Below are 9,259 nucleotides of genomic sequence, written 5' to 3' on the forward strand. Positions count from 1 at the left end.
AAACAAGCCATCATTAGGCTGAAAAAACAAAACAAACCCATCGGAGAGATAGCAAAAACATTAGGTGTGGTCAAATCAACTGTTTGGAACATCCTTAAAAAGAAAGAACACACAGGTGAGCTCAGCAACACCAAAAGACCAAGGAAAACAACTGTGGTGGATGACCGAAGAATTCTTTCCCTGGTGAAGAAAACACCCTTCACAGCAGCTGGCCAGATCAAGAACACTCTCCAGGAGGTAGGTTTATGTGTGTCAAAGTCAACAATCAAGAAAAGACTTCACCTGAGTGAATACAGAGGGTTCACCACAAGATGTAAAACATTGGTGAGCCTCAAAAACAGGAAGGCCAGATTAGAGTTTGCCAAACAACATCTAAAAAAGCCTTCACAGTTCTGGAACAACATCCTATGGACAGATGAGACCAAGATCAACTTGTATCAACATGGTGGTGGTAGTGCATGGGCATGTATGGCTGCCAATGGAACTGGTTCTCTTGTATTTATTGATGATGTGACTGCTGACAAAAGCAGGAGGATGAATTCGGAAGTGTTTCGGGCAATATTATCTGCTAATATTCAGCCAAATGCTTCAGAACTCAGAACAGATGGACAATGACCCGAAGCATACTGCGAAAGCAACCAAAGAGTTTTTAAGGGAAAGAAGTGAAATTTCATACAATGGCCAAGTCAATCACATGACCTGAATCCGATTGAGCATGCATTTCACTTGCTGAAGATGAATGCCCCAAGAACAAGCAGGAACTGAAAACAGTCGCAGAGCATTACCAGGGATGAAACCCAGCGTCTGGTGATGTCTATGCGTTCCAGACTTTAGGCTGTAATTGACTGCAAAGGATTTGCAACCAAGTATTTAAAAGTGAAAGTTTGATTTTATGATTGTTAGTCTGTCCCATTACTTTTGGTCCCTTACAAAGTGGGAGGCACATATACAAACTGTTGTAATTCCTACACCGTTCACCTGATTTGGATGTAAATACCCTCACATTAAAGCGGAGTTCCACCCTGGATTTTTTTTTTTTTAAATACCCCCGGGACAGTCAGGGCTAATACATTCCACAATGGCTAGCCTCTGATCTGTCCCGGGTTGCACTTACCTGTTAGGACAAATACTTACCTTGAAAACGTCTTGTCCAGCGCTGCCATCTCAGATGTGGGCAGCTTGAAGCCAGCGAGATCCCCTTCGGCGTCTTCTTCCGCCTTCTTCGGTCCCACGATGCTCTGCGCCGGCCCCGACGTCACTTCCGGGTCGCGCGCATCATCCCTCTACAGCTTCTGGGCATGCCCAGAAGCTGTTTAGAAGGGGATGACACGCGCGACCAGGAACTGACGTCGGGGCCGGTGCAGGCGCAATGATTCCTGGGAGCTATGACGTTCAGCTCCCAGGAATCATTGCAGAGCCAGGAAGTGACGATGGGCCGCGGCCGAGGAAGGAGGAAGAAGGAAGTAAGGTAAGTATTTTTTCTTCGCTATGAGGTAAGTAAAAAAAAAAAAAATATGCGATTATCCATTTCTTTTTCAGGTGACCCGGAGCGAGAAGATGGAGGTAAGTATTAAATTAGGGTGGAACTCCACTTTAAAGTTGAAAGTCTGCAGTTAAAGCACATCTTGTTTGTTTCATTTCAAATCCATTGTGGTGGTGTATAGAGCCAAAAAGATTAGAATTGTGTTGATGTCCCAATATTTATGGACCTGACTGTATAATGGGCCAACTCTTTGTGGCCAAAGAATTCCCCACCCCTTTTATTTATGTAGCTGTGGGGCAGAGAATGCAAGTGACATTACAGGAGACAGCTGTCTGGTAGGCTTGGCTGCAAGGGTACAGAAGAGCATCCAAACACACCTGAGCTCATCCCTACAAGGGGGATTTCCATTCACTTAGCTTAGAGAATCAACACAAAGTAAAAAAACATCTAACTCTTCACCACTCTATCTGAAGTTAAAAAAAATTAAAAATCACATACACACAAAAAAAAGGACTCACTTCCTTTTGGGAAGTGTTCACATACAACACTGGATCACCCCCATTTATGGGGTTTCAGTGTGAGCTATTGTTATTGGATCATGTTTATGTTTATTTTTGACAAAAATGTAGCTAATAATATTGACTTTTGAAATATCCAAATGCAACAAGAAACTGGATGAAAGGTTTAGCACTGTAAGAGCCGGTTCACACTGAGGCGATCCGACTTGGGGGGGGGGCGACCTGTGAAGTCGCGTGCACCGCGACTTCGGCGCGACTTGCAGGGACTTCACATAATGGAAGTCTATGCAAGTCGCTCCGAGGTCGCCCCAAAGTAGTACAGGACCCCTTTTCTACGTCGGAGCGACTTACGTCGCTCCTATTAGAACGGGTCCTGTACTACTCAATGGACCGCGACTTGTCAGGCTGACAAGTCGCCTGACAAGTCGCGCTAGTGTGAATGGGCTCTAAAACACTTATTGACAGATAAATAGTACATTTTATATACAGGTATATGTATCAGACCAAAATGAGGGACAAATGAGGAGGAAAGAGGGACAGAGGGACTTTGTTGCAAAACAATATGTAGATATTCGCCAGCACACCACGGATCATCAATTTCATCCAAATGGTTTTTATTAAAGAAAGATCACATCACAAAGCAGTGTAGTGCAACGTTTCGGAGCCTCGCAAGACCCCTTTGTCAGGTTCATTCCATATCAGGGACAGTCCCTCGAAATCAGGGACATTTGGGAGCTATGATACAAGGTTCCTCAGGGGTGGAAAGTGGATATAATATATTGCACCCAACAGGACTGGAATGTTTTTGCTACTCGTGACTCAGTAATGTTGCGACTTTTAATGTTGCAGAGGCCTCCAGTGGTTTATCTGTTCAGTAAAATCTAACATAATGTAAGCAATTGGTGTAAAATATATTAGAAATTACTTTTATGCACTGTAATACCCAATGACAGAATTATGTAAATGGATTTACACATATATCGGTAGTTGGATGTACTGTATCATTAGTGTTATATTTTTATTGATTGTAAATGTAGTAAGCCTTCACAATCCCTGGGAAAGTGGCATAATATCCCATAAAACACACTGAAATCTCAACCTTTACTGTATATAAATAAATAAACTGTACAGTATACTGTATGTAAATATGACTATATCAATATATATATAATGTGTGTTGGAATCAGACAGGAATGTGTAGCCAGCTGTTCCAAAGCCTCTTGATAATTTTACATGTGAACAGGCTTTCCTGCTTGTTAAGCAATCAGACTTGGATAGTGGGCACCCTAAAAGGTGGTCATAAACAGGTGTCAGTGGCTTCCTCAGTTCTCACAATCAGTTTGGATTTATGAACAGGAGTATTATCACCTAGTTTGAGTAAGCGGTTTGCAATAGGAAATGCAATACAGGGATTGAGTTCACAAGAACAGCTCCTTTCACCCTATCACTGCCAAAACCATTTTTGCCTTTTTTGTAACACATGTAAAATGTACATTTTAGGCCTAAAGATTAGTGGAAATCCCCTTACATTATATATTCTCTGAAAGCAGAGACCCTGGTGAAATTTTTTTTTTTTTTTTTAATGTCACAAGGTATTAAGGCAACAGTTTATCAAGCATAAGATTTTACTAAAAAATACACGCAATTTTAGTGTACACAAATGCAATATATTGTCTAATTTTATTTGTAAAATATAACAGTTAAGAATGTGACGAGTAAATAGATACCCAAGATGTCAAGCCATAAAATTGATTGGACCCATGAAGTAGCAACAGACTTTGGTACACAATATTGTCCATAAACAATGCTTTAAAAGCCCTTACAGACCATCAGTTTACAGTTAACTGTAAAAAATGGACATAGAATTGCTCCCACTCTGGTGTGCATGGCTATGTATAGCATGTGTAAACAGAGGCGTAACCAGAACCTTCAGGGCCCTGGTGCAGGAAACCATAAAGGACGCCCCTGACCCCAACTGGGGCCCCCCTAACTATGGCAGAACACCAAGGCCCACTAGCAAGTGCAACCTTTGCAACCATGGTACTTCCGCCACTGGTGTCAGCAGTTTTTATTTTTGTTATTTTATGTATTTATTTTTTTACAATTGTATTTATAAAAAAAAATTTTTTTTTACTATTTTTTTTAGGAGCCCTGTTGGAGGGCTTTGGTGAAATATCAGGGGTCTAAACAGATCTCTGATATTTGACCTTTGAGACAGAGTGAGGAGCCCTCAATCTCCATTTCTGCAGCCTCAGCAGCACAGAATGAATGGACAGGAATAGCTCTGTACAGAGCTTCCTGTTCATTCACAAACTGAAGCACAACAAACGCAGTTTACTATGCCTCAGTTATTAATGAACAGAGCCAGTGATCGGTACAGATTAGATCACTGACTCTATTCATTAAGACAAGGAAGAGGCCAGTAAATGCTGCCCCTCCTATCCAGGTGTACAGGAGGCTGCACGGGCCCCCTGGAGCATGGGGCCGGGTCACAATCACCCCCTGTGTGTAACACAATCACCATTTTGGTACGTAGGTGCCTGTGTGTAATATGTATGGGGAGGCTCAAAGCTAAAGTTTAGATATGCATATTTTTGCAAAGGTATATTGATCAAGCTTGGATGCTTTGAGAAAGTGTTCTCTAATGAGCAGCTTGACTCAGGACCCGAAAGCCAGCAGCGATCCCTGTGGTAGCAGTGATCTTCCAGGTATAGCCCATGCATACTTGTAACTATGTAAAAATATGCATACCTGGTATTCTTGATGAGGAGCTCTGGCTGAGATACATGTGAATTTTATTGAGGGAAACGCTCTTTCTAGCTCATAAATCTATAGCACTTAGATGGATCCAACCTACTCCTCCATCGCTGCACCAATGTCACGCTTACCCCTAATGCAGGTGGTCAGACACTATAGCTGGCTACTGTGTTCTTCATCTATACCAGCTCCTTTTCCTATAGGGCAAGCAGGCCTACTCGGTTGCCCCCAGGACTTATACACAATGCTATAGTGGCTGGATATGGATACATGTGTTCCTGCCATTTTTATCATACATCTTACTCAAGGGGTGTTTCACTGTTAGCACATCAGTCAGTAGTATGGGAGGGTATTCGGGTTAAATGTGACCCTGAGGGCTATGTATTTGTGTTTGCTAAAGTGTATTTACTACCTTTTGTGATCATGGTAATTTAAAGCCCCCCACCTGCTACTCTATGTGTATTGATTGAAGCGGTGGTGTTTATGGCACAATATCCAGATGCCTATGTCATATGCATGGGGGATTTTAATATGTGGTTAGATCCAGCAGTAGCTAAATATGGAAGAACCCTACAGAATGCTAGGATAGGAGTAGGTACTTTCGGGGGATTAGGTAAAGAGGTGGGATCTATGAAGGGTTAAATATCCAGATATTAGAGCATATTCATGTGCAGCTATAGGGAAGGGATCTCTTTGCCAAATAGATCTAGCACTGGGTAATGATAAGGTATTGCCATTGGTATACTTGGCTACATATCTTGCCCGAGGAGTGACAGATCATTCTCCATTGCTAAATAAAATTGGCTATAAGTCCAAAGAGAAGACACCCAGGATGGAAGCTGCATCCCTATTGGTTATCTCAGATAGGAAACAATGACCAAATACCAGACCAACTGGGAATATTTTTAGAAGCCCATAGGGACTCACCAATGGATGGTAACTTTTGGGATGCATTTAGGGCGTATTTCAGGGGAGCTTTGAGATCTACAATAGCATATATAAAGAGGACTAATAGACTAAGGGGTGGAGTTGGCTGGAACAGAGTTTCTCAACTCTGGTCCTCAGGGCACACTAACAGGCCAGATTTTAAGTATTATCTTAGGGAGATGCAGACTAGCATACTGCAATCACTGAGCAGCAAATTATATCACCTGTGATATATTTCAGTTTTATTGCAAACCTGGGCTGTGAGTGTCGGTTCACACTATGGCGATCCGACTTCGGGGGCGACCTGTGAAGTCGCGTGCACCGCGATTTCGGCGCAAGTTGCATGGACTTCACATAATGGAAGTCAATGCAAGTCACTCCGATGTCGCCCCGAAGTAGTACAGTAGCTATTTTCTAAGTCGGAGCGACTTGAGTCGCTCCTATTAGAACGGTTCCAGTAGCACAGAATGGACCGCGACTTGTCAGGCTGACAAGACGCCTGACAAGTCGCAGTAGTGTGAACCGGGACTTCGTGTACCCTGAGAAACACTGGGCTGGAATGAGTGCTCAAGCAGAGGCAGATTATATAGGGCAGTGGTCCTCAGGGCCCACTAACAGGCCAGGTTTGCAAGATAACTGAAATACATCCCAGGTGATATAATTTGCTGCTCAGTGATTGCAGTACTTTAGTCTGCATTTCCCCAAGGTAATACTTAAAATCTGGCCTGTAAGTGGGCCCTGAGGACCGGAGTTGAGGACCACTGATATAGGGGACCTCTCCAAAACTAAAAACGAAAGGTTGGAGAAATGTATACAGCAGTAAAAGATATAAGTGGCGGCTAATGCTAAGAGAAAAATGTAATTTTAGAATTAGCGAAACTATGAGCAAGGGAACCAAGCCAGTAAATTACTGGCATTTATAGTTAAACAACAGGCAACTACTTTGGTGGTCCCCAAAGTAAGAAATAGAGAAGGGAAAATGGTGTATACGGTAGATGAGATACTCATCTGCTTTATGAGTAGTATGTCTCCATATTACACGACTAGGTTGACTTGACAGATAGTGAAATGAAGCAATAATTAAATGAATTAGAATATCCTAGACTGACAGGGGAACAAGTTAGAATTTTTTATTTTTTCATTATTATTATTATTATAATACAGGATTTATACAGTGCCAACAGTTTACGCAGTGCTTTACAATAAAAAGGGGGACAGCACAATTAATAATACAGTTCAATACAAAAGGAATAGGAGGGCCCTGCTCATGGAGCTTACAATCTAAAGGAATTATAGGAAATATAGAATAATAGAGAAAGAGAGATCACAGAAGAGGAGGTGCATCAGGCTATACATTCTTTAGCCATAAGTAAATTACCAGGCCCAGATGGTATTCCGGGGGAGGTATATACAGTGCCTTGAAAAAGAATTCACACCCCTTGAAATTTTCCACATTTTGTCATTTTACAACCAAAAACATAAATGTATTTTATGTGATAGACCAACACAAAGTGACACATAATTGTGAAAGTGAAGGAAAATAATAAATGGTTTTCAAAGTTTTTTACAAATAAATATCTGAAAAGTGTGGCGTGCATTTGTATTCATCCCCCTTTACTCTGATACCCCTAAAATCTAGTGGAACCAATTGCCTTCAGAAGTCACCTAATTAGTAAATAGAGTCCACTTGTAGTTTAAAGCAGGGTTAGGTTAGAAAAAAATATCCCAAGCTTTGAACATCTCACAGAACACTGTTCAATCCATTATCCGAAAATGGAAAGAGTATGGAACAACTGCAAACCTACCAAGACATGGCCATCCACCTAAACTGACAGGCTGGGCAAGGAGAGCTTTAATCAGAGAAGAAGCCAAGAGGTCCATGGTAACTCTGGAGGAGCTGAAGACATCCACAGCTCAGGTGGGAGAATCTATCCACAGGACAACTATTAGTCGTGCACTCCAAAAATCTGGGCCTTTATGGAAGTGTGGCAAGAAGAAAGCCGTTGTTGAAAGAAACTCATAAGAAGTCCCCATTTGCAGTTTGCAAAAAGCCATGTGGGGGACACAGCAAACATGTGGAAGAAGGTGCTCCGGTCAGATGAGACCAAAATTTTACTTTTTGGCCTAGAAGCAAAATGCTATGTGTGGCGGAAAACTAACACTGCACATCACCCTGAACACACCATCCCCATCGTGAAACATGGTGGTGGCAGCATCATGTTGGGGGGAGGCTTTTTTTCAGCAGGGACAGCCAAACTGGTTAGAGTTGATGGGAAGATAGATGAAGCCAAATACAGGGCAATCTTAGAAGAAAACCTGTTAGAGTCTGCAAAAGACTTGAGACTGAAGTGGAGGTTTACCTTCCAGCAGGAAAATGACCCAAACATACAGCCAGAGCTACAATGGAATGGTTTAGATCAAAGCATATTTATGTGTTAGAATGGCCCAGTCAAAGTCCAGACCTAAATTCAATCTATGGCAAGACTTGAGAATTGCTGTTCACAGATGCTATCCATTCAATCTGACAGAGCTTAAGCTATTTTGCAAAGAATGGACAAAAATGTAACTCTCTAGATGTGCAAAGCTGGTAGATACATACCCAAAATGACTTGCAGCGATAGGTGGTTCTACAAAGTATTGACTCGGGGGGGGGGGGGGGGGGGGCTAAATACAAATGCATGCCACACTTTTCAGATATTGGTTTGTAAAAAATTTTGAAAGCCATTTATCATTTTCCTTCCACTTCACAATTATGTGCCAGTTTGTGTTGGTCTGCCACATAAAATGCATTTACATTTTTGGTTGTAACATGACAAATTTCAAGGGGTGTGAATACTTTTTCAAGGCACTGCAAAGGATGCATAATTGCAAGAGTAACGAAAATGGTTCCAAACAGACCAGGTAAGGCTGTGGGCCTGAGATTTATCCTGCTCACAAGCAAGCATATTTCCATATATTCAATATTGTTCACTTCACAAGCCCATGCAGCGAGTGACAGGGGGTCAGGCTGGCATCAGCTTCTGGCAATAACAGACCGAGCTGCCATCAAAAAGTGTCATGTTTTCCTTAAAAACGATGCATACTGTAAATGACCAATTCTCCAAGTGTATACAAACTTTTGAGCACAACTGTATTTATTACACCCAGTCATACTGAATTCTAAAAGCATCCATAATACACAATGAGGGGAATTGGTCAAAGCTGGAGCAGTGCTTGGCAACCAATCAGCTTTTAGGTTTCATCGCAAAACTAAACTGAACAAGTTGAAGCAAGAAGCTGATTGGCTGCCATGTACAGCTACTCCATTTTTAACCCCTTCGCAATCCACGCAATAGCCGAATGACGGCTACACTTTGCCGGGAGGCCGCCATATGACGTCCTCCAGTGCTCACGCTGCCTGCGTGCCCCCTGCGGATGCAGCTGATTACAGATCAGAGTACATTACAGTGGCAATATGATTGGACACAGCTGATCACGGATGTAAAAAGGATTTGCCGGCTGACAGGGAGTGAAGAGAGGAGAGCCAAAAACTTGCAAATCCACAAGGAGGGCATTTGCATTGACAATCAGAGCA

Source organism: Pelophylax lessonae (assembly GCF_965119305.1).
Source record: "Pelophylax lessonae genome assembly, chromosome: 8".
In the NCBI taxonomy this organism is placed as follows: domain Eukaryota; kingdom Metazoa; phylum Chordata; class Amphibia; order Anura; family Ranidae; genus Pelophylax; species Pelophylax lessonae.